Source organism: Schistocerca serialis, chromosome 3 (genome assembly GCF_023864345.2).
Source record: "Schistocerca serialis cubense isolate TAMUIC-IGC-003099 chromosome 3, iqSchSeri2.2, whole genome shotgun sequence".
In the NCBI taxonomy this organism is placed as follows: Eukaryota; Metazoa; Arthropoda; class Insecta; order Orthoptera; family Acrididae; genus Schistocerca; species Schistocerca serialis.
This window is the reverse complement of record NC_064640.1, coordinates 48819128-48845397: the sequence shown is the minus strand read 5'-3', so window position 1 is coordinate 48845397 and position 26270 is coordinate 48819128. Positions and strand designations below refer to the sequence as shown.

General features: G+C 43.4%; 1 protein-coding gene across 1 annotated transcript in view; it reads left to right on the top strand.

Moving 5' to 3' along the window:
• The window catches only part of LOC126470674 (uncharacterized), a 1002968-nt gene that overhangs the window by 409800 nt on the left and 566898 nt on the right, over positions 1-26270 (top strand). The gene's annotated exons all lie outside the window — the stretch shown is intronic.

The following is a 26270-nucleotide window of genomic DNA, read 5'->3' as shown; positions in this document are numbered from 1 at the left end:
CCATCGTAGATTTTCCGTTGCCCAATAGCGCATATTATGCCGGTTTACGTTACCGCTGTTGGTGAATGACGCTTCGTCGCTGAATAGAACGAGTGCAAAAATCTGTCATCGTCCCGTAATTTCTCTCGTGCCCAGTGGCAGAACTGTACACGACGTTCAAAGTCGTCGCCATGCAATTCCTGGTGCAGAGAAATATGGTGCGGGTGCAATCGATGTTGATGAAGATTCTCAACACCGACGTTTTTGAGATTCCCGATTCTCTCGCAGTTTGTCTGCTACTGATGTGCGGATTAGCCGCGACAGCAGCTAAAACACCTACTTGGGCATCATCATTTGTTGCAGGTCGTGGCTGACGTTTCACATGTGGCTGAACACTTCCTGTTTCCTTAAATAACGTAACTATCCGGCGAACGGTCCGGACACTTGGATCATGTCGTCCAGGATACCGAGCAGCATACATAGCACACGCCCGTTGGGCAATTTGATCACAATAGCCATACATCAACACGATATCGACCTTTCCCGCAATTGTTAAACGGTCCATTTTAACACGGGGAATGTATCACGAAGCAAATACCGTCCGCACTGGCAGAATGTTATGTGATACCACGTACTTATACATTTGTGACTATTACAGCGCCATCTATCACAAAGCGAAAAAAGTGGTCCAACTAAAACATTCATATTTCTTTACGTACTACACGAATATGTAATAAAAATGGGAGCTCCTATTTTTAAAAACGCAGTTGATATCCGTTTGACCTATGGCAGCGCCATCTATGGCGCCAACCATAGCGCCATCTGGTTTCCCACTTCAAGCTAGACGAGTTTCGTTCTTTGTAGTTTTTTTTCGTTTGATGCTTATTTCGTGAGATATTTGGCCCGATCACTATCAATTGACCACCCATTATACAGAGGGAGTAGCTGAAATTTGTAGCCTAAGTACTAGATGCACTCTAACGAAAATAACCACCGAATATGAAGGAATTATCTAAATGAGGCAGAAATTGGTATATGTGATATTAAGTTACAGACAAACAAATGATCACAGTGTCAGAAAACTGGATGATTTATCCAAGACAAAAAGCTTCTCAAATTGAGCAAGTCAATAACGCGTTAGTCCTCCTCTGGCCGTTATGCAAGCAGCTACTCAGCTTGGCTGGTCATTGGGGCTCAGTTAGAAGCAGGACTCATCACTGAAAACAATCCGACTCTAGTGAATGAGATTTCAGCTCGAAGATGTGTCTCGAGACGCCCCGAACAGCGCTGGGATACCAACTTGACTGTCGCCCGCCATACGACCTGACAACCAGGAATAAAGGTCTGGGATGCCATTTCATTTCATAGCACAACGTCTTTGGTTGCCATCCCTGGTACCCTTACAGCCCAGCGATACATGGACGATATTCTACTCCCCGTTTTGTTGACCTTCATAACAAGCCATCCTGGGCTTACAATCCAGCAAATAATGCCCTCCTGCACACGGCGAGAGAGTCTACTGTTTGTATTCGTGCTTGCAAAAGCCCATCTTGGCCAGTAAGTTCGTCGGATCTCTCCCCAATTGAGAACGTTTGGAGCATTATGGGCAGGGCCCTCCAATCATGTCGGGATGTTGACGGTCTCACACTCCAATTGGACAGACTTTGGCACGATATCCATCAGGGGGACATCCAACAAATCTGTCAGTCAGTGCGAAGCCGAATAACTGCTTGCACAAGGGCCGCAGGTGGACCAGCAAGTTATTGACTTGCTCAATTTGTGAAGCTCTTTCTCTTGAATAAATCATCCAATATTTCTGCAATTGTAATTATTTGTTTTTCTTTACGTGTTCATCACATGTGCCGATTTCCGTCCCATTCGGATAATTCCTTCTTGGTGTATCGTGTTTTAATGTCTTCGAATCTACATGTATGAGAGACATGACATCACACACAAACATTTAGAAATAAAAAAGCGTGATACAGTGAAGTAACAGAAATATGTTGCAGGCAACGGTACTGTATGTCTTTAATGTAACGAATGGAGATAGGAGAGTGAATGGCACCGTATATGCTTTAATAGTGAAGAGATAGTGCATTTTAGGGGACGTGGTTCCACGACGAAATTGTCATATTCCCACTAACTTTTTGTGCTTGAGGAAGCGGTATTGTTATTCTCAATAGACTTATAGCTAGAAAACAATACGAGATCCTTAACAGGGGTGATACATAAGCTGTGCTATTTATTTTCCAAATTACTTAGCAGTATTTTTACAGTATGCTCCCACTTATAAAATTCTATTGCATTGTTAATTGGTAGGCATTTGTTCAGCTGCTAAACCGCTAGTTCTATACATAGGAATATGGCGTGAAAATAAGTTGCTTAGATGTGCTAAGTCCTATTACCGTGGAGAATGACTTGTAAGATACTGTTTATGAGGATTCTGAATGCTGTGGTATTCTCTCCTCAGTACACATGTGCTGCAATCGTAAATTATTTGGATCCATTGCAGACCTGGCATATCCCATCGATTGGAATCGAGAGTGCGCGCGTACACACACATACACACACAGACACACACACACACACACACACACACACACACACACACACACACACACACACACACACACACACACACACACTCACACGCGAGCGCACGTAGCAACTTGCACTGTATGTGGAGCGCCTAGTCCCATGCAAAGGTTCGGTTCCCAAGCAGATGAAAACTGTGGGACACAAACATAAATATATTCTGCACTACAGAAATCTCCATCATTGTCTCAACTTGGGAATGAAACTGGGTAGAACCAGTCACCCTGTTTGAAAGAATACAGTGCTTTAAATAATGAAATGATTTCATCTGTGACATGTGATTTCGGAAAATGTTTTGATAAATTAATGAACAATTACGTTTTCGGGGAAACAATGGAAAATGTTCGGCAATAACATGCAATTCATTTAGTTTTCCAAGGGGGGAGGGGGGAGGGGAGGTGGTCGTTGTACGTAAGAGATTACATCGCCACGCCGAGTTTCAAACGGGCCACAATCTGTTTATGCTTTAGCAGACCCGTTATCGATGCTAGAGACCCATTACTGGAGGAATGATTTTCATTTAATTCGTCCTGGCTACGAGCTACCCAACCATCTTGATATGGGTACAACGTTGTTGAACGCTAAATATGGGCATGTACTCAATGTTGTTACAGATCAGATTAAACGATTAAATGCTCTCGCTATAATTTTTGGTGGGTGGACAGATGTGTCCGGACACCAAGAGATTAATTTCATTGTCACGACACCGGAGCCAGTTTTCTTCCAGAGTTTTCGTCCTGCTGCGAGCAGAGAAACAGAATAATTTTCCGCCTCAACCCTTATCATAGTACTTCAAGAGATAGCGTACGAAAATATCATAGTGTTGATAGCCGCCAGTGCAAGAAACATGTAGACTGCCTGGAGAATAGTGGAAGAAAAGCACATGCAGATGTGCTGCTCATAGCACCAAGGCAGCAAGGCTATACCTGTACTCCAGGAGCTATTCCAGCTCAGTAATAAAATAATCAAAGCATTGGAATTCAGTCATGTATCTCACGCTCTGTTCGATTCGAAGCAGAAAGAAAAGTACAGGAAAGAATAAGAATTTCTTTCACACATCAGAACAGAAAATCACAACGTAAACCAGACAGAACACGAATATAAAAGGATTAGAATCAAATGCTTTATTTTTTGCTTATATTTCCTTTTAATAGAAGGCCAATCCATAACCTTATCTAAAGACACTCACTCTTCAGGCTTGCTATGGGTTATAAGTTTATATGTGTTCTCTCCAGAGTGCTTCCGCCAAGGAACCCCAGTGGAAACAAATCCAAAACTAAATTGTCCAAGCTTATCACTTACTCATAGTTGTATTATCTCAACAGCGCCCTATTCTTCGAAAAACTTTTTTGACGCTCGATTATCATCCGTTATTCTCTCAACTCTACAATTAATTCGATACACATATGTTATTACCTTATTAATAATAACGTTGGAGTATTTTTTTAAAAAAAACATTAACTCATCTTTCACATCATAATGTCTAACTGATTTCATTTGCTTAGCATAAGTATCAAAGGTTACCATGTATGGGTCCACAGGACTTACTCTTTCTCTGCAGATGATCGCTTTGTGACTGAAACCGGTGTGCAATAATAATAATAAAAAAACTTTCTCAACTTAATCCGACCAATGTTGGAGTATCTCTTGTTTGCAGTTCACGAGTAGTTTCCACAATCTTTAGACAGATTTCTTTTACTTCATGCCATGAAACGTATATCCGTATTACCTCTTTCAATATCACCAAACAAAAACATATAAAAACTGTGATATTGTTGTTCTACGTAGTTATCCTCCTGTCTATTACTGAAAAATAAACAAAATATTTGTAACAAAACTTAGTCCTCCACGAGTTGCAGTGGAAACCAAGTCCTAGCAGAGAGTCAAACTGACTCCGAATCGTCTTCAGTGTGTAAGCGAGTCTACAAAACAATAGCAGTTGTTACTGTGACGAAAGTCACCGACCAGCCATATCACAAACATGTGTTGGATGAGCTACATATCAGCGAACGCGTATGCCAGTATAGTAGTGGTAACGGCCCGTCTTCGAAGCGGTCTTGCACATTCCTCGCCTCATGGCTCACTCCTTCTATTCTGTCGAGGAGCTCCTGGAAGAGCTAAAAAATTAAGCAAATTCCAGTGTTACATTGTTGATTTTCTTCATTTAAACTTACGACTTGTCACCTGAATATGTTTTTTTTTTTATATTTCATTTTATCTGTTTCTAATATCGTGTATAATTTCATGTATTGACTCGTTCCATAACCATGGAGACTTCTCCTTAATTTGGTCCCACGGAACAATAAATAAATAAATAAATAACATGTGACTGGGGATAATCCTGAATTAAAAGTGGATTTGTTTGATGGAGCGGTTGCTGTTAAGATCACACTTACCTCGAAGCTATACGTCCAGCAGTATACGACTGAGCAAAGATAGATTCCATCGGGAACAGTACATTCCGCCACTCGGCAAACCTTTTGTGGCAATGGATGGCGAAATAATGATTGAAATGGAGGTAGAGACAGGGTACACTTACAGGGAGAGGAAGGTTAGCCGGCCGCGGTGGTCTAGCGGATCTAGGCGCTCAGTCCGGAACCGCGCGACTGCTATGGTCGCAGGTTCGAATCCTGCCTCGGGCATGGATGTGTGTGATGTCCTTAGGTTAGTTAGGTTTAAGTAGTTCTAAGTTCTAGGGGACTGATGACCACAGATGTTAAGTCCCACAGCGCTCAGAGCCATTTGAACCCATTTTTTGAAGAGGAAGGTTATCTTCAACTTGTACGGAAATAAGACTGCGGTTACGAGAATCGAATTATATTAAAGGGAAGCTGTGGCTGAGAAGGAAGTGAAACAGCGTTGTAATCTACCCCCACCTTTTCCCACTGTCATTCAGTCACTAAATTTTGCAAGCACCGAGGGAAGCGAAGGATAAATTTGAAAAGAAAATAATAAAAATTGATGATTGCCGTTGACATCGTTATTCACCCAGAAATAACAGGACTTGCAAGAACAAGTGAGATGAACATTACAAAAAATAAATCAAAGGTAATGTAATATAGTCCAATTAAATCACACGATAATGAGATAAATAATTACGAAATGAGTGGTTTAAGCACTATACTGTAATCGCAGCAAAATAACTGAAGGTGGCACATGAGAGAGAAAGTAAAATGCAGACTGGCAATAGCAAGCAAAAGGTTTCTCTAAAAGGGTAATTTGTTAACGTCTGATATCAGGCTAAGTATTAGAAAGTCTTTTCTGAAGGTAGTTATCTGGAGTGTAGCCTTGTGCGGATGAGAAACAGAGGACAAGAAGCAGCAGAGACGAAAAGAGAGTCGAAGGTTCTGAAATGTGGTGCTACAGAGGAATTCTGAAGGTTATATAGGTACATAAAACAACAAATGAAGAGGTACTGAATATAATTGGTGAAAGAAGAAATGTACGGGACAACTTGACTAAAAGAAAGGATCGACTGATAGGACATACCGTGGAGAACTGCATCAGACTATTTTGGAGACTGAAAGCCACAAATACAACAAGAAGCTGAATTTGTGTTATGCTTTCAGCGTCTTATTTCCTAATCTGACACCCTCAACATCACATGATTTAATTCGACTACAGTCTTTGACTCATATCTTGCGTCTGTTGATATTCATTTTATTACGTATTTCCAAGACACTATCCATTTCGTTCGACTGGTCTCTCAAGTCATTTGACTTCTCTGATTGAACAGCAATGGCAACGGAAAATCTCAAAACTTTTATTTCTTTTCCATGAATTAACTCCCTTTCAATATTTCTCCTTAGCTAATTTAACTGCTTGCTGTACGTGTAGATCATATAACATGGGTGACCAAGTATACACAGATGATCCAAAACAATTACCACCATCCGTTTTACACCGCGTTGGTGCACACGTGGAAAGCACTATAGCAGCCATTTTGCATGGCATGGATAGAAGAAGTCCTACAGATTCCAGTAAATTGTGGGACGGTTGTTTGTCGGTGCGGAGATGTCGCCCTATAACTCCAAGATGTGTTCCTCAAAGCTCAGGTCAAGCCCATTTGGTCGCCGATGCATCAACACAAGTTCTCTATGAAGCTCCTGAGACCACTGTAGAACTATTCTGGCCTTGTGATACTGGCATTATCCTGCTGGAAAGCCGGTTGTTGTGGCCGAACGGTTCCATGCGCTTCAGTCCGGAACCGCGCGACTGCTACGGTCGCAGGTTCGAATCCTGCCTCGGGCTTGGATGTGTGTGATGTCCTTCGGTTAGTTAGGTTTAAGTAGCTAGGTTCTAGGGGACTGATGACCTCAGATGTTACGTCCCATAGTGCTCAGAGCCATTTGAACAATTTTTTAACCTGCTGGAAAATGCCATCATAGTCGGGGAATACGTCGGAGATGAAGGGGTGAAAGTGGTCCACAACAATGTTAACGAAGTCCACTACTCTCACGGTGTCTTCGATTGCAACCACAGGTCCCATGAAAACCATTAGTCTAAGACTCACCTACGTCCGTGGTGTGGCGCAGGTATCGAGCAACGGTCCACCTGGATGATGGAGTATCCGGACACTACCACCGACCTGCAATAAGAAGAACCGTAAGTCATTCGACCAGGCAACACGATTCCATTAATCAACGGCCCAGTCTCGATGATCCCGCGCCCACTAAAATCATAATTCACAAAATCGTTGGGTTACCGGTAATTTGGGGTCGTCTAGGGGACATCTGCTACGGAGCCTCGTGTTCAGCAATGTGTGCTGAACGGTGTGCTCCGAAACACTCGTACCTTCATCAACATTGCACTGCAACAGATCGCCACCTGTCCTCCTATACAGAGCGGGTAAGCCTCCGACGTCCACGACCTGTGTGCAATCCCTTATTACATAATCGTGATTTCACAGTCCTTCAACCATTTGCTATAGAATATAGATCATCACGACAGAACACGCTAATCAGCACAGCTGACCAACATGTCCGTTTCCAAAATGCATTTTCCCATGCGCCGGTCATTAGCAACATGTCCTTTGTCAACGTCGCTTATCGTACTGTATTTCGCCGTTTTCGGTCCGTATCAACACCAGAATAATTTCCCATTCACCTCTGCTTCTCTTAAACAGGGTGTCTCTCCTAAGAGTCGCCAGGGACATTTTCTTCGGTGTTTCGCCAGATACTTTCACTTTCATTTTTGCAGCATGCAGGTACTCCAAACAAATGCGGCACCTAGCGTCGACGGAAAGCGTCGGAATGTTTCTCTATACGAATAAAATTATTTTTAAAGCGAAATTTTATGTGCTCATTCGATAGAACTGCAATAAATATGTCTACTGCGAAATTTGTTTTAACGGTATGAGCTAACAGGAAGAGTAAAAGACGATGAATAACCAGTACTCCAGAAACAACTGAGCAGCTCTTCCGCAAGACGACAGCAGTCAGCAAGGGCCAGGGCAGTGTATCGCTGCAGGAGTACTGTTTGTTCTTCGTGTTTTACTGACCCTGCTGATTCATATCGATAAAACGAATACCGCTCTAGAATAATTAGGGACCGCTATATCGAACAAGCACGTAAAATTCCGCTTTAAAAATCATTTTATTCGTAACAAGAAACAAACTGACACCTTTCGTCGACACTGGGTGACGTGATGAACAGTATTTGTTTGGGTGGACTCCATATACTCACTGAAAAAACGAGTGTTAGGAAGTCGTTTCTTACGGTATTTGCCTAGACTGAAGATCTGAACAGACCTCAAAAGTTGGCAATAAATAATTCACAATTAATAAAATGTTCTGGGCTATTATACTCTGGTCCGATGCATTTCACATTAAAGCCAAACGTTTCGTTCCGACGCACGGAGGACATTTTCTTGCTAACACCCCATAGTGGAAGACTAGTGCATATCTTCTTCAGCACTGGGTCCAGAAATCGTTCAGTTTCACTTCTTCCTCCTTCCTACTGAAATTCCTGGGGTCTTCAAAAATCTCTATGGCCTCTCTGTATAGCCTTTCGTGGTATCCGCTTGTGGCTGCCAGTACCTGAGTCCTATCAAAATCAACGTGGTGGTCTCCTGGCTGCAAAGCTGACCTGTCAGTTTCCCCGCTTCTAAAGTTGCTCTTGTGCTCTTCTAGTCTAGTCTACACTAGGATATTGCGATCTCCTGGCTGAAAAGCATATTCTGCAACAGCTGATCTGTCACTCTCCCCCCTTCTACAGTTTCCCTTATGCTCTTCTAGTCTAGTCTAGGAGAGCACAAGGGCAACTGTAGAAGGAGGAAGACTGACAGATCAGCTGTTGCGGAACGTTCTTGGCAGCAAGGAGACCACCACATTGATTTTGATAGGACTCAAGTACTGGCAGCCATGAGCGGATACCACGAAAGGCTACACAGAGAGGCCATAGAGATTTTTGAACACCCCAGGAATTTCGGTAGGAAGGAGGAAGGCTTGAAACTGAACGATGTCTGGACCCCTGTGCTGAAAAGTTGTGTACTATTCCCACTATGCGGAGGTAGTAAGAGCGGACGAATGCAAACGACAGTGACCATTTGCCCTCGGGTATTCGAAACGTGTGACGTCACGCCACTGCGCGGAAGCACACGTAAACGGAATTTTGACGTAGTCAATAGTGTGCCATGGTGTAAATCGGACAGTCAAAGTAACTACGATCCCCTTGAAAATGTCCTCCGCAGATGAGGACGAAACGTTGGGTTTTAATGTTAAATCCATCCGAGCGCGGCATAATAGCCTTGAATATTTTATTAACTGTGACGTTTCCAGCCTTGATGGTTTACATTTTACAATAAACAGTTCAAAAATTAAGACAATAGAATCTTGTTAAATGTGGTGCTACAGAATAATGCTGAAGATTAAATGGTATACAGCATACCTTGTGAACAGATGCTGCATCGAATTGGGGAGAATAGAAATTTATGGTAAATAGTGAGTCAAAGAAGTGATAGGTTGATAGGACACCCCTTGAGGAATCAACGAGTAGTTAATTTGGTAATGCATGAAGGGGAATGGGTGCAGAGGGAGACCAAGAGTAGACTGCAGTATGAAGGTTCAGATGGACAGCTTTCATTAGTTGTGTTGATGTTAAGAGGCTTTCGTACAATCAGTCCATCCCGAGGGAGACGGTTTCGAATGTCGACGCTGATAGGTGTTCAGTACTCCATTCAACAGTATACCGCTCGTTGCGGCTATACGCATGAGAACAGCACTGTGGTCACATTGCATGGTGTACTCGAACATTTCGCCGCAGCAACAGGCTTTGCATGAGTGAGTTATCACGGTGTGATTCACTCACTTCTTGGAGTTCGATCATGTGTCCGCTTTCGAAATGAAATAGGCTAGGTAAACTGGTACTTACTACTTAACCTGTTCTTGCTGGAACACATTTCTCACACCCTCCGGGCTTAGATTTGTTTCGGATCACTCTTTCTGGATGTCAAAAATTTAACAGACGATAGTTTATAAAACTTGCGATCTTTCCTGATTTTTTTTGTATATTAAGGGCTTCATATTGCCTAAATTTACGTTTACATAGAAAGATGGCATAAATAGCTGTCAGTTTATTTCTTTTTCATGTTACGTGTGGTAAAAGGAAACACTGTACAATTGCCTAAGCGAGTTAGGTGAATTCGAAGAATAGATTTTTACTTAAGAATAAAAAACATTGTTGCGTCTCCTTTACACACCTCTCAGGCAGGATCTACATATTGATATTCTATTAAGTGCATAAGTAATTATTCTCAACAGAATATTGAGCAGGTTAGAATAATCTCGTATATCGAAAGTATTAAATGGCTGCAAGTCTTCCGTTATGGGACGAGCCTCAAGAATGACTTCTTTTGGTTTTTTACATCAGTGCTCCAGATTCGTAGAATGAGCGTTGCGAAGTAGCTCTTGTTGAAATACAGAAACTTCACTCTAACGTTATGAGGCCTGTTGAATTACCGTGTGAATCTGTCCTTTGTATCTGAGAAACACCGAGCTGGTATAGCCCTCTGATGCTAGGATGGTTCCTCTGTACGAAGACCGAGGCTGATTTTTTCGAATTCGAACTTGTGCTCCGTCTCAAACGAGTGAATTCGAATGAGGAATTAGGTAATAAAAAACAAATTCATGAACTTATTCCTTCTACCCAGAAGTTATCTTCTCTATACGGAATTTTTGTGGCTTCGTATGGAAATTGTTGTTTGCAATCTGTTATAACTACTCAATTACTATTTTTTTACTAATATTTGTATAATACTATTTTTTATAGACGTCCCATGTGATATGGCTGTGGAATGAGTGTTTGTACTACTCAAATTAAGGAACATCATCTCCTACAGTGAATGGAAACGGAATATGACCATTCGGTTTGGCTGTAAACGCAACGCTTTAGCTTTTTGCCCAGAAACTAGAGTAGAAACGATTTCCATCTTAGAGTTTTATCTATTTACATCATAAGGACTCCAGTATTTCCATCAGATGATACAAATATTTTAAAATGAGCCTGCAACTTTTCTTTAGCCAAATCATATTATATATTAACCTAAAACTTGTTCTGAATCCTTAATAAATTGCCACAGCGCATCTTGAACACTCAAAAGAAGTGCGCCGAGAGGAATTCGTGTCACGCGTCGAGGAGCCTGAGTAGCATAAGGAACTGACTCAAGGACGCCAGCCATGATGGACGCTCCGTGCGCTTTCCGACATGTAAAGTGTGACGACCACGCGCGGGAATGTCCAATAAAGACACAAAAACTAATTTACCATATCACTCCTAAATAATAAACGTTAATTTTAAAAGTTTATAAAGTCTCTACATGCCCCCTACACGCTTTCTATCGAACCACTCATTCAAAACATTTCAGAAGACAAAATTTTTTCAGAAACATATCTCTGCAGGCTATTTACGAGTAGAAGCCAACACTTATAACACCTAAACATACATGTAACTACATTCAATGAATGCGCAGTATATTTAATGGTCTGATAGAATTCAACTTGATCTTCGTTGATAAGTTAAACCATAACTTAATCCGTTCCACGATCTTCTTTCTCTGCACGTTATGAGACATACATTTACAGAATTACACATCATAAGTCCGGTATCCAGATAACAAAGCGTTGATGAACATGTTCACAGACCATTGCACATGCGATACATACAGTCCAAGCATGTGATAAAGTTGAAGGGCATTATTGTTAATCACCTCGCCTTTAGTGCTGCGATGGTGATTTAATAAGAGGGTCTATTGTAAGGATACATATGCTTATACCACGTGTTGTTTTAACAATATAACTAAATGACCGAGAAAACATGTTTTAATTGTAAGTTTCAGTTGACATCAGCGTCGAGTTCCAATCTGGTTCACAGCTTTAAACTCTGAGGAAGTACAGAAACGGCGTATACCACAATGAATAGGCCTTGATTCATATTTAACACATTGGTGTTTACTACCTTGGAACGAAGACATCATGGGCGCGGAAAAATACGGAATTAACGGTTAAATCCGTCGCTACTGCGGTAAATATTACTTCAAAGCGAACGGCGTTTACACACAGAACGAATCTAGATCACGAATTGTTATTTATTCTTTATGACACGTATCGATCATAGCAGTAACCACACCTGTATTTTATTAAACGTAGAGTGCAGTTGTTGACACGATACATTGAATCCATGATTAACATTTTAATTTGATCTGATGACTTCTGTAGCCAGAAAGCCTCATAAGGAATAATAAACACGAAGTGATCTACTTAAATGTGGTACAGAAGTTATATCAATGATCGTCAATCTCTAGAACGATCTCCAATCCTATCTAGTGACGTAAGGCGTTAATACCAAGGGTAAAGAGTACATCTTTTATTTGTACGGCTCGACAACCACTGTGAATTGCTTGAGGGGAGACATTTTCCTGTATAGATTATTGTTTTGTTTTTAAACAACCAACTAATTGTTAAATTATGAAATAAACGATTAGTTGATTTCACCCCTTGGTAATTATGAAGCTACATCACAGTAAAAATTGTGTAGTGCATGTAGCATGATATATTGGGTACATCTGTATGGAGAAAGCAACACGTGTTGGCGTTCCTAGTAAGAGTTTTGCACAACCATAGCAGTTACGGGTACAACTATACCACACGTGAAATTCATGAGTAAAATGTAAAAAATTCGACACTTATCTGGATTTTATCACTGTCCAGCATGCAACATAGTAAAATACGTTAGTGTAACTAGTTAAAATGTAAATACTCATGACGTGATCGGCGTCTTAAAATCATTTTGCATATTAAATATTTGAACCAGCGTATTTTAATGTGTTACGTGCTGTAAGAGTGACAAAACACAAACGAGATCCGATATTTTTTTCATTTCGCATATGAATTTCGCGTCTCATCCCTAATTCCTACGATTGTTCTCTTATTAGCATGTTGCTTGCTCCACAGAGATGTGTGCAATATACAGTGCTGTATCGCCTACAAAATTTTTACTGCGATATAAGTTAATAATTCCCAAGGGGGCGAAATTAGTTAATTGCTAAATTATGAAATAAAGTGGTTATATCTAAATATAACAACAGCCTACGCAGGAAGATGACTGCCCTCAACTAAAGAACGTGTGACATTATGGAGGAGTTTCATTGGAACCTCTTTCGTTCTCATTTCGACGCTCGGACAGTACACTTAGGCCAGTGCGATAGATAATGCTCGTAAACGGTGTGTTATCCCAGTTAATGTGTGTGTTGAGCTCACAAACATAGTTCTGAAGACTATAAGCACCCACCTCATCGACGGAGGCTGAAACGTAGGAAAGCGAGCTTACCCTTAAACTGCAATTGCCTGTGAGTAATGTCTCCATAATATTCGACCTCCTTATTTGTTAAGCGTTTCACTTGCAATTGCCGTCTTTGTCACCGAGAGTTACTTATTATCCTTCCTTGATGTTCGCTGGCTTATGACGAAATATTCTACGCAGAAAGTAAATTATAAGTGCTGGTTATTTTGGATAAGTGTATCACAACCATTCTCGGAAGAATACTTAATTGCTGGCAGGAAACTCTAAAGACACTTTGACTGTAAAAACCTTGTTTTCTTAATTCTTCCCTTCCGTACAGTTTCGTACTTTTTTCCAGAAAATGGTTTTTATACTTTTCTTTAATTAGTGAAATAAACGTTATGTTACCTTGTGTCTACTGTTCGAAATACGAGCTATTGTCAGAAAGTATGTGTTCTGTCGATAACGATTATCGTAAATTCATCAGGCAGGTAAATTTTATAAAAATTTATCTTATAGATAACTGTGTATTAGTTGTGACTTCCAGGAAAGTATAATTTTGTAATACCTATTACCACAATGGGAAAGAATTTTTTGTTATTTGTGGTTTGGACATACGTCCCCCATTCTAAGTGCAGAGAATTCTCAGATAGAATTAAAGTACGGATGCAATTATTAGGGTTGTAAATTCCTTTCTCAGCGTAAATAATGCAGTGTATAATTGCGGGGAATAATCAGTAGAGTCGGGGGTTGACACCCGTCGCACTTCCTGAGTTATTGTATTTTGGGTTACCCTAAAACACTCAAAAGTGAATGCCAGCATAATTCATTTATGAAATACAGGGTAGATTATTTTCCGTTAACCTTCAGTGATCTGACCATGTGTTTTGTCTCCGGTAACTATCCGTCGAAAAAACTTTGAAATTAATCAAACAAAAAACTATACATTCACATTCACTGTTACTCATTTGGTAGTTCTTTGAGTCACACATTGAGCAGTGGTTTGTAGGATTCTTATCGTAAAAACATGAAACAAAAAGGAATACCAAATCTTAGAATTATTTTCAGTGATTGTAACTGATTTGTAACCACTTCTTCTAAGACACAGTATCATCATAACATGAAATGGACAAAAGATTCGTCTCTAAATGTAGTCCTTCATCTACATCTGTACTCTGGAGTCTTTTCTTAAAAACTGAAAATTTGTACTTACAGATAGTAAACAGCAATTTTCTTGTTATTTAATAGAAATAAAATACAAACCCACTGATGATCCTGTAACTTCAGTGAAACATCACCTGGTAAAAAGAAGAAAAGAACTGTGTTTGCTCAAGATGGAACCTATCCAAAAACAAAATGGTTCAAATGGCTCTGAGCACTATGGGACTCAACTGCTGTGGTCATAAGTCCCCTAGAACTTAGAACTACTTAAACCTAACTAACCTAAGGACATCACTCACATCCATGCCCGAGGCAGGATTCGAGCCTGCGACCGTAGCGGTTGTGCGGTTCGAGACTGTAGCGCCTTTAACCGCTCGACCACCTCGGCCGGCGCAAATAACTGGTGTTGCGTACTTCAGTTGGTAAAAATGGAACCTTTACAGGTTCACTTCGTTTTCCGCCTGTCTCTCTGTGTGTCCATGTGTTAAGATCCCTTTTTGTGTGGAACGGGTGGAGATACCAAGTTGAAATTTATGTCATATACTAAGGTCTACGGCGGTGTGAAACATTTAAGCTTCTAAGTCACTGCAAGAAAACGATACGGGCATTTATGTTACATATTTCGATACTCGCTGACTCACTCATCAAAACCTATAGACGAAGTGTCTATCTACATCCAGGGCCTGAAGGACTAGCAGCAAAGTGCTCTGTTGGAAACCGAGAAATCACGGGATTGAACAGCAGTCTGACCACGGATTTTTCACTCTTCGTTTTAATCTAGCTTTCACCTCGCAAAGATGTGAGGCGTCGCTAGAAACAATACACGGCTCGGATTCAAGGTTAAACTGTGTGTCCTCTATACCTGGTTGCTTAACTGGGCTGGGTTAGGGACACACATGTCGCCGAAGTGGCGTCCAATAGAAAGACTTGCATCAGGCTATTGAGCCACATTGAGTCATTATTACTCTATCCATACACATAATTAAGTTTGTACCGAACCCGCAAAATCCTGTATACACTTTATCGTATTTTTTATTTTTATTTTTTTTTAAATTCTAATTTACCTTTTGAATAACATGTGATATGCAGGGATGCGTGGAAGTGTTCACTGATTACCCGTCCCATGCAGGTTACTGAGGTGTGAGCTCGCTCTCGGTTGCGCCATACTACTGTATCACAACTCTGGCTTTGACATATTGACAATTATGCCACTGAAAACTGCCATGTCCTGTGGGTAGAGGAATGTAGCTAAACAGCTTCAAATTTGACTTAGTCCATCGCCTTTATCGTGGCTTTTTGAAATAACTGCACATTCCCACGTGTACATGTTCACCAGGGGTTTGATGCCACAGCAAGCTTAATTCATATGAGGAAGAAACGAGCAAGGAGGTGCAGTAGTTAACACGCTGGGTTCGCATTCCGGAAGATCACATTTTATATCTCTGTCCAATGAGTTGTTACCACATCTTGTGGTTTCTGTAGTTTTTTGTATTTTGAGTTACAGGTTTCTTTTTGCAGTTTGTTGTCTGCAACCATAGAGAACTTAATGCAGAAAGTTACTTACACCGAAAATTTACGACTGTGGAAACTGAATTATTGAAACTTGGACCATACCATTGTTTACAAGATAGAATTCATTAAGATCTCTGTGATGACAAACTTTGAGAAAAACAGCTACAATGGAAAATACAGAAAACCGCAAGAACCACAGCATGTAGTAACAAGTTTTCAAATTTGTGAATACTTTTCTTAAAAACTAAAATTTTACATTTATAGAAAGTAAAGAGAATTTTTCCAGTTATTTAATAAAAAGGAAATAATAACCCCCTGATGCTATAACTTCACTGAAACATAGCAGAGTAAAAGGAAGAAACGTTCTGGCTGATGTAATAGCTTTTCGTATTTTCATATGGGTTCACTGTAGTTTAAATACACCGAAAGTGGTGTATCATGACCACATGTTTCCCCTGTCAAGTACGCATACTGTTGCATTTGAAAGTGTTTTAATCACTTCGTTGAAACTCTGCATTTTGACTTGGTGGACGAATAAGGGAAGAACGTAGACAATACAGCGGCTTTTATTTTGGGAACTATGACTCTCTAAGTATTTTCTGTGTTAACATATATTGTTTCCAAGTAATTTTCAGCTTTCTGCGCGATAATACCTCATCTGTGACTCTGTGAATCTGGTGGACAAAATTGTCCGGTTCACGGTATTGTTTGTTGAGCTACTTGCGCTTCTGCAGTATAGTCTTTAACGTTCAAATATCGACAGCACACAAATGCAGAGCTTCAGAAATACACTGAGGCAACGAGAATCATGGGATACCTCCTAATATCGTGTCGGACTAACTTTCGCCCGGTAGAGTGTAGCATCTCCAGTCGCATGAACTCAACAAGTCACTGGAAGTCCCCTTCGGAAATACTGAGCCATGCTACCTCTTGAACCGTCCATAGTTGCTAAAGTGTTGTGGCGTAGGATTTTGTGCACAAACTGACCTCTCGATTATGTCCCACAAATATTCGATGGGATTCATATCGGGGAATCTTGGTGGCCAAATCATTCGCTTCTACTGTCCAGAACGTTCTTCAGACCAACTGCGAATAATTGTGGTCCGGTGACATGGCGCATAGTCATCCATAAAAATACGTCTTGGTTTGGGAATATGAGTTCTATGAATTACTGCAGACGGTCTCCAAGTAGGCGAACACAACCATTTCCAATCAATGATCAGTTCAATTGGACCAGAGGATTCATTCCATTCATACACAGGCCACACCATTACGAAGCCACCACCAGCGTGCTTTGTTGATAACTTGGGTCCATGGCTTTGTAGGATATGCGTCACCCTCGAACCCTACCATCAGCTCTTGTCAATTGAAAAAGGAACTCATCCAACCATTCCACGGTTTTCCAGTTGTCTATGGCGCAACTGATACGGTCACGAGCCCAGGAGAGGTACTGTAGGCCAAAGACACTCGCGTCGGTCGTCTGCTGCCATAGCTCAATAACGCCAAATTTCTCTGCACTGGCCTAAAGGATACACTTGTCTTACATCCCACATTATTTTCTACTGTTATTTCACGCCGTGCTACTTGTCTGTTAGCACTGACAACTCAACGCAAACGTTGCTGCTCTCTGTCGTTAAGCGAAGGCCATCGGCCACTACTTTGTCCGTGGTAAGAGTTAATGCTTGAAATTTGGCATTCTCGGCACGCTCTTGACTCTGTGGATCTCGGAGTATTGAATTCCCTAACGAATTCCGAAACGGAATGTCCCATGCGTCTACCTCCAATTACCATTCCAAGTTCAAAGTCTGTTAATTCCCGTCGTGCCTTTTCACACGAATCACCTGAGTCTTAATGACAGCTCCACCAATGCTCTGCCTATTTATACCTTGTGTACGCGATGCTACCACTATCTGTTTATGTGCATATTGCTATCCTTGCTATCCCATGACTTCAGTCATCTCATAAGGGAACCTTCCCATCGCACACCCCTCAGATTTAGTTATAAGTTGACACATTGGATAGGCCCTGAAAAACTGAACACAGATCAATCGAGAAAACAGGAAAAGTTGTGTGGAACTATGAAAAAAATAAGCAAAATATACAAACTGAGCAGTCCATGCGGAAGATAGGCAACATCAACGACAGTGTGAGCTCAGGAGCGCCGTGGTCGCGTGGTTAGCGTGAGCAGCTGCAGAACGAAAAGTCCTTGGTTTCAGTCAAGTCTGCTTTCCGCAGCGCTGCGGCGAGGACGTCTTGTTTACGTCCCGTCCGCGCGGTCGCGAGTGCCCGTAGTTGTTTACTACTGCGTTGTCGCTAGTTTAGAGTCCATCACTAACGACGCAACATGGCACATTCATACAGACAAACCACCATCAAGATCAGTTTTCAACCCGATCATGCACGACTGCGAGCTTTTGAAGTGGAACGTTTTCTACGTGACGACGTTAAAATTGACCCGCGAGACATAATTGGTATCCATCTCTCTATCACGAACAGTGTTGTCTACGTCAAGCTAGTAAGTGACGAGGTGTGCAACAGAATCGTGAGCGCACATGCGAACGATCTTAAATTCAAACATTCTGATGGCCATATTGGGGCGGTCTCTATCGATCACGCGGGGCTTGGCCTCCGTACGATACCCGTCTTCGAACTCCCTTTCGAAGTACCCCCGGACGTAGTCACCGCGGCTTTCCAGCCCTACGGCAGAGTGATCAGCCATATGGCCGAAAAATGGACCACCTTTACAACGTAGCCCGTTCTTAACGGGGTACGACAGATTAAAATTGAACTGACCAAACATGTTCCGTCATATCTTGTCATCGGCGGATGTAGGGCGATCATTATGTATGACGGTCAGCCACGCACTTGCTCTGGTTGTGGCCAAGTAGGGCACGTCCGGTCGGATTGTCTCCGACGACGGCTTACTCAAATCCCGACAGGTGAATCTATGACTCCTTCTACGGTGACGACCCTTCCTCTCAATTACGCCGAAGTTACACGGGCAGCAACCTTTTCCGATGCTGACGACATTAGTCCGATAGCCGCCCCCGATGGCGAGACCATAATGGCTTCTGCAGTACAGGATCCGGCCTCTACAACGGCGCCCCCACCTGAAGATAATCACCGACCGACCTTGCAAGAAGGCGTGGATGCCAGGATGGACATTGACCCACGGGTTGTGCCGACAGCGGCTTTTCTTCCAGACACCGGAGCAGCTGAAGAAATTCACCCACATTCAGATACTGAAACACACGTCCGTAAACAGCGTTCCCCGCGAAAACACAAGAGGCGGCGGCGTGCTCCATCGGACGAGTGTTTGCAGCGATCGTCTGACATGGACTGTGGAAATTGCGACGACGGTACCGGCGGTACAGAGGCCGCTGTAACTTCAAACTCAACAGATCGCCGTGGTGACGGCTTCAGCCCCTCCGACCCTACAGAACAGCAGGATCACAAGCAGACAGCCGCTGCCGATTCCCAGCCAGCAGAGCCGATGGAGTCAGCGCCGAGTGCCGCAGCAGCCACAAACAGCCACCAACAGCCGATGGTATTTCACGGCGACTGGGCGGACGACTGTGAGGAACACTCCTTGCCCTTCGTGTCGGACGACACGGAGGGAAATTTACCCCACCAGTGTTGATCCTTTCCCGCCGTCAGTTACAGTGACGAGACAGCCTTACAAGGGTATTGATGGCCAACACGGATGCTGTGGATAGACCTCAAACTTATCGCGTTGCAACTATAAACATCAACACTATACGGACGCGCGCTAAGTTATCCTTGCTTCAGGATATGTTGAACTCTGCTTCCATCGACATAGCTCTTCTCCAGAAAGTGTACGTCGACGACTTCCCAGGCATGTACGGTTACGATGCTTGCGTCTCTCCAGCTTCCCCAACAGGCAGCGGTGTCGCTGTACTTCTTTGGGAAGGGATAGTGGCGGACGATATCCTGTTTCTGCCTGGGGCACGAGGAATGGCACTCACAGTACTGGGTGTCCGCCTTATCAATATCTACGCACCTTCCGGGACGGACAAACGTCGCGAACGTTCACGATTCTTTGCGGAAGACGTCGCCCCGCTCTTCCAAGGCCGCCACGACCATCGGGTGTTTGGAGGTGACTACAGTTGCGTACTGGCGCCCAGAGACCAACTCCCACCACATAATCCGCGCCCGGAACTCGAGACGCTAATTCGAGACCTGCAGATGGTGGACACTTGGGAACATCTTCACGGCCACCGACCGGGATTCACGCACTTCACAAGTCACTCTTCCAGTCGTATCGATCGGATTTATGTCTCACGCTCTCTCGCCGCTGGAACACAGGATGCGGAACTGTGGCCTTGAGCATTCTCGGACCACTCACCTTACATTTGTGCCGTCACCCTGCGGCAGCAACAAGTGTGGAGACGCCGCAGCCCGTGGAAATTAAACATCGCTCACCTGTCGTACCCGGATTGCCGCCAAGCCGTTGAGGATGCGTGGCATTCGTGTGAAAATCGCCTCCGTGCATGTCCCACAACGATCCGCTGGTGGTTGGACTGCGCCAAACCGGCACTGAGGCGAACGTTGATAACCTACGGTCGTGACCACGCTACTTGGCGAAGGCATACACTTGACTTTTACTTCCGGGTCCTGCGCGACTGCGATGCTATGGCGCCGTCTCCGGAACGACAAACGGCGGTCCACCGTGCTAAGGCTCAGATCCTCGCTCACATGCGACGCCACCTAGAGGGGGTAGTCATCCGCTCGAGGATGCAGGATCGGATACCTAGCGAACGCCCGTCAATGTTCCACGTCCTTCGTGAACGTAAACGACGCCAACGAGCGCTGATACGCTTCATCGACACGGAGGACGGTCATCGCCTCACCACGCAACAAGACATAAACACAGCGTTCTACGATCATTATTCCCAACTCTATTCCGCTCATACCCCTGATCCGACAGCACTGGAGGACGTCTCTCAGACGATTTACGGCACCGTCACCCCGGCAATGGATGCGGCCTTGATGGAAGAAATTAGGGAAGAAAAAGTGATCGACGCCATTAGAAAAGGAGCTGTCAACAAGTCTCCGGGTCCTGATGGCCTCCCCTCGGAATTTTACCGGACTTTTCAATATTTATTATCCTCCCGATGGACGGACATCTGTTGCGAACTACTATCCCCGGACGTGCCGCTCCCTGCGGCCCTTGTGGAAGGGATGATTATTCCTATTCACAAACCGTCTGGTGGCTCACGACTGCAGGACTACCGCCCGTTGACGCTATTGAACTGCGAATTTTAAGATCTTTTCTCGACTGTTGGCGGCGCGGATACGCCAGACCCTACGAAATGTTATCTCACCCGATCAAACGACATTAGGAGGCGACAATAATATTCAAACAGCACTCAGTGAATATCGTGACTTGATTTCACTGGCGAGGGCATGTCGTCTGAAGGGTGCACTGGCGGCAATCGATTTTAGTCAAGCTTTCGACCGAGTGGACCACAACTATTTGGAAGCGGTCCTCCAACATATGCGGTACCCACAGCCATTCGTCACTGTCGTCATGCGACTACTCCGTGGCGCAACGTCCAAAGTGATCGTCAACGGCCGACCTTCGCAGCCCCTCACCATTTCTCGATCGATACGCCAAGACTGCCCTCTGTCCACTTTATTTTACGCTGTGGCCATGGAACCTCTCCTCTGCGGCCTGCGCCAACGACTAACGGGTACGACGTTACGAGGCCACACTTTCCGGTGTAAAGTGTACGCTGATGACCTGGTGATTGTAATCCGCAACAGTGACGACACCGCTAGCGCACTAAATTGGATAGCGAAATATGGCATGGCCACTGGTAGTCGTATCAACGTCGCAAAATCGGTGGCGATGAACATCGGGGTCGGATTGTCTGAGAACAGTGTCACTCCCTTACAGCTCAGAGATAGTTTGAAATGTCTCGGCATTGATTTTACAGACGGTATACGATGGACCGCTGCTCACAACTTTCGACGGCTTTTACGAAATGTTCGGACTGGAATTGCCAACAACCGCCTACGAGCCCTGGACATCGTCCAACGGACCCAGTATGTTAACACACATTTAGCGTCACGCATTCCGCACATCGCCCAGATATTACCTTTACCGGTGATGTTAGCTCGCCGTATACTTGCGGCTTTTGGGTCCTTCGTGAGTTCAGGAATGCTTTTCAAGATCAGATATGAGACTCTCACCCTTCCCGCGGATCGGGGAGGGCTTGGCCTTTATCACGTTTATGACAGAGCGGTCGCCCTATTTGTGAGCACATTAGTCAAACTATGGCACCGCCGTCCGGACAGTCTGACCAGTTTGTTAATAGAAGAACTAGCACCGCCCTCCCTGTTGCCGCCTGTGCCGATACACCACGTCCCCTCCTCGCTCTTCTACATCGGTGTCTTTTACCTCGAACTCAGTTACGTTCGACTTGCCTTACCAGCGACTCAACTGGCGACGGCAAAGACGGTTTATAGGGTCCTGCAACGTGGACGACCCGATAACGTCGTGGAGAGGAAGCACCTGAACGTCAACTGGCGAGTAGTGTGGAGGACAATTCACCACATAACACTGGACGCTGACGTCACGGCGATGTGGTATATCACTGTCAACGGTAAGCAGGTGACCAGATCAAGGCTACATGCGATCCACATGGTAGACTCACCCACGTGCACGAGCTATGGAGTTCAAGACAACGATGAACACCGTCTTAGCTGTGGCGAGTCTGCGGCAGTGTGGCACTTAGTGAGGCAAATGTCAGCATACTTCCTTCGGGTAACGCTGCATCATATCAACCCTAAGACTATCTTATTCCCGGATGAAACGTATTACCCACGCACTACAACTAATGCACTGACGTGGCTTCGTGGACATGCAGTGCATTATTTGTTTCAAGACGGCACTAAGGACACTTTCGACTTTTGGAACTATTTGCAGGAACGACATTGGAAGATCCTTCGAAACCCAAAGTATCGACAATATTTTTCCAATTTTTTGTGGAGTGCGTTCCACGACCCTCAACGTAGCTGGAACATCACGGGTATGAGAAGCTAAAATTACAATACGATGATAGAACACTACACGGTACAACGTGGGATCTACTTTCATCATTACGAGAAGTCATACCTGGATGATACAGCAGATGGAGAGTTTCGTTGTGAACCCTCACACTCTGTAGCCGTATTTGCCCCATTTCCTCTTTTTGTCCCTGGTGCGAAAAGGTCTTCGCAGTTTTAGTTTTCCCATCCGGTGCAAGATGTAGTACTGGTTAGTGGTGGTATGGATTCCACCCTTCAGTTTTGTTTCATGGTTTCCTTAGCCCCGCACTTTGTTCTCTTTCTTTATGCCTTTTTCTACAACTATTGGCATGGTTTTAGTTATGTGCGTCCCCAACTCGATGCAACGAGTGCACTTACTAGTTTTCAGTTCTTTACTGTTAAAAACAATAAAAAAGTTAAAAAAATTAAAAAAAGAAATTGAAAATAAATAAATGAATAAATAAAATTTTAAAAATCACAATAATACACCAACTGCATCCTTTGTACCACATCACATCCCCAGGATGGGAGGGGGGAGACATCGTGGACAGGCCTCGGGTCGCGACCCCTGCCCACCTTGCCTCCGCCAGCCCACTACCTGCTCCATCTCCCCCCCCCCCCCGCCCCAAAAAAAGGGTAGCGTCTAAAAAAATTTAAAAAAATTAAAAAAGTAGAGTGATGGAACATCAAACTCCCATCCACCATAGACTTATAGGTCGAATCCTCATCAGATTCCTTTATTTTTTTGTTTTGTTTCTTAGACGTCCATTTCCTTGTTCTCGTAATTTATAAGCAAGACAAAAAAAGGGCGGTGGTTCGCAAAAAAAATAAAAAAAATAAAAAAAGATAAAAAACAAAAAAAGTCTTCACTCGAGTGAAAAGCTTAATTTTTTGTTTTCAGACAATCATCACCATACGTACTGTTTATCAACAAATGTAGGAAACAATCATGCAAATGTTCGACAATCGTTCGATCCCTTAAGGAACTTTCCGATTCCTTACAGTTAAGAAAATATTCATTGACCTAGTTATTGAAGTCGCGAGCTATATTTGCTGGATTCATATTGTCCACGGAATACATCTCACGTATTTAATGCACTCTCGTCCAAAGTAGTGAACAGTCAACTGCCAGCCAGCGAGCCTCGTTAGCAGGAATACTCTCTCTTCCGTGCGCTGTAGTCGACTGACGTCGTGTGTTTCGATGTTTGTTTAGGTGTAGCGTCCCCATACTACGGCGCAGTTAACTCGCATCGGCCGGACGGACGGACAGATAATAATTGTTTGAAAATAAAAAATTAAACTTTTCATTTGAGGAAGACTTGAACCAAGGACCTCTCATTCCGCAGCCGCTCACGCTAACCACGTGACCACGGCGCTCCTGAGCTCATACTCTTCTTATGTTGCTTATTTCGGCATGGACTACTCAGTTTGTATATTTTGCTTATTTTTTTCAAAGTTCCACACAACTTCTTCCTGTTTTCTCGATTGATCTGTGTTCAGTTTTTCAAGGCCTATCCACTGTGCCAACTTGTAACTAAATCTGAGGGGGGTGCGATGGGGAGGTTCCCTTGTCAGTATAGACGACCATGATAGACACAAATCCGTATTTTAAAATATTTTTATTCGTTTTAGTAGTTCGAGCTGGGATACTTTCGTTCGCAGTATTAAATCTTAAAGTCACTGCTAAAAATATTACTTCAGTACTATGGAAGATGCTGGCTGTAGCCGGGGAATGTATAAGATAACTCTATATCTCTTACACTGTAGCTGCCTGAAGCTATAGGAGCTTATGCTCGTTTATCTGTTATGTTCTTGTACAGATTCGTGTTCGTTATTAGGAAACGCATTAGCGAAACCCTCTCTAGCGGTGTTGGTAAGCTTTCACGTATAGTTTATTGTGAAATTCGAGTTAACCGAAACTCAAATGTTTACGAGTAACTTGTTTTGACGGCACTTGCCTAAGTAGCAATGTGTTAATAAGCGCGGCTAGTGGTGCAGAGATTGGCGAACTGCCCCGGGCGAGATAAGGCGGCGTGGAGCGTTAGCGCCGGTTATGGCACGGCGAGAGCGCCCGTTGACAATATTCCGGCACGAGAGCTGCGCTTCCGGTCCCTCACAAGGGCACTCCACAGAGTTTCTTACTCTTCACAGCCACTTCATTCGCCACGCTCTCATTACGTTTGACTCCTATGAAAATTGTTTCATCTTCAGCGTTACTCGTTGCTTTTTGCGCCAAATATGACTAACAAGTACAGGGTTCTTATTTGATAATTAAAGCGAGTCGACGCTTGTGGAGAATATTGTCAAATTAAAATTCAACCCGCACAACCAACTTCTTACAACACGACCTGTTATTCTTGCACGGAAACCAATGAAATGGAAAGCTTAAAGACTAAAAAATGTATATTGGTAGGTAACTAGAAAATGTGTCTTGTGGACTGTAATTTTTAAACTATTTCTGCACTTTCAAGTGTTTTCTTTACATTTGTATTCAGACAGCTTCAGCGCACCAGACAATTTATTAAGAGATTTTCTTTGATACAGAAGCAGTATTTTGTAGTTTTCAGAAAATGGCGAGAACCTGAAAGGCGCCTGTTGTCAGGCACCTTTCGTGCCGTGTATTTGTGTGCGCGTCGATAGACACGTGTCTGCATCAAACATCTCTAGTAGCCGATCCGTCTGCTGGAGTAATATATCCGGGTGGGAACTAAGTTAGTCTCAGCAAGTCGTGCGAGCTTTGTCGGGAGTAAGCCCATAGGGAATCTTGGCTGCAGAATTAGTTAGCAAGATCCCGCAGCCTTCGGACAAACACACACTCTTGACTTCTGCCGGCTGCCGTGACATCGACGTACCAATTCCACTTACAAGGGAACCTCCCCATCGCACCCCCCTCAGATTTAGTTATAAGTTGGCACAGTGGATAGGCCTTGATAAACTGAACACAGATCAATTGAGAAAACAGGAAGAAGTTGTGTGGAACAGTGAAAAAATAAGCAAAATATACAAACTGAGTAGTCCATGGGCGACATAGGCAACATCATGGACAATGTGAGCGCAGGAGCGCCGTGGTCCCGTGGTAGCGTGAGTAGCTGCAGAACGAGAGGTCCTTGGTTCAAGTCTTCCCTCTAGTGAAAATTTTACTTTCTTTATTTTTGCATAGTTATTATCTGTCCGTTCGTTCATTGATGTCTCTG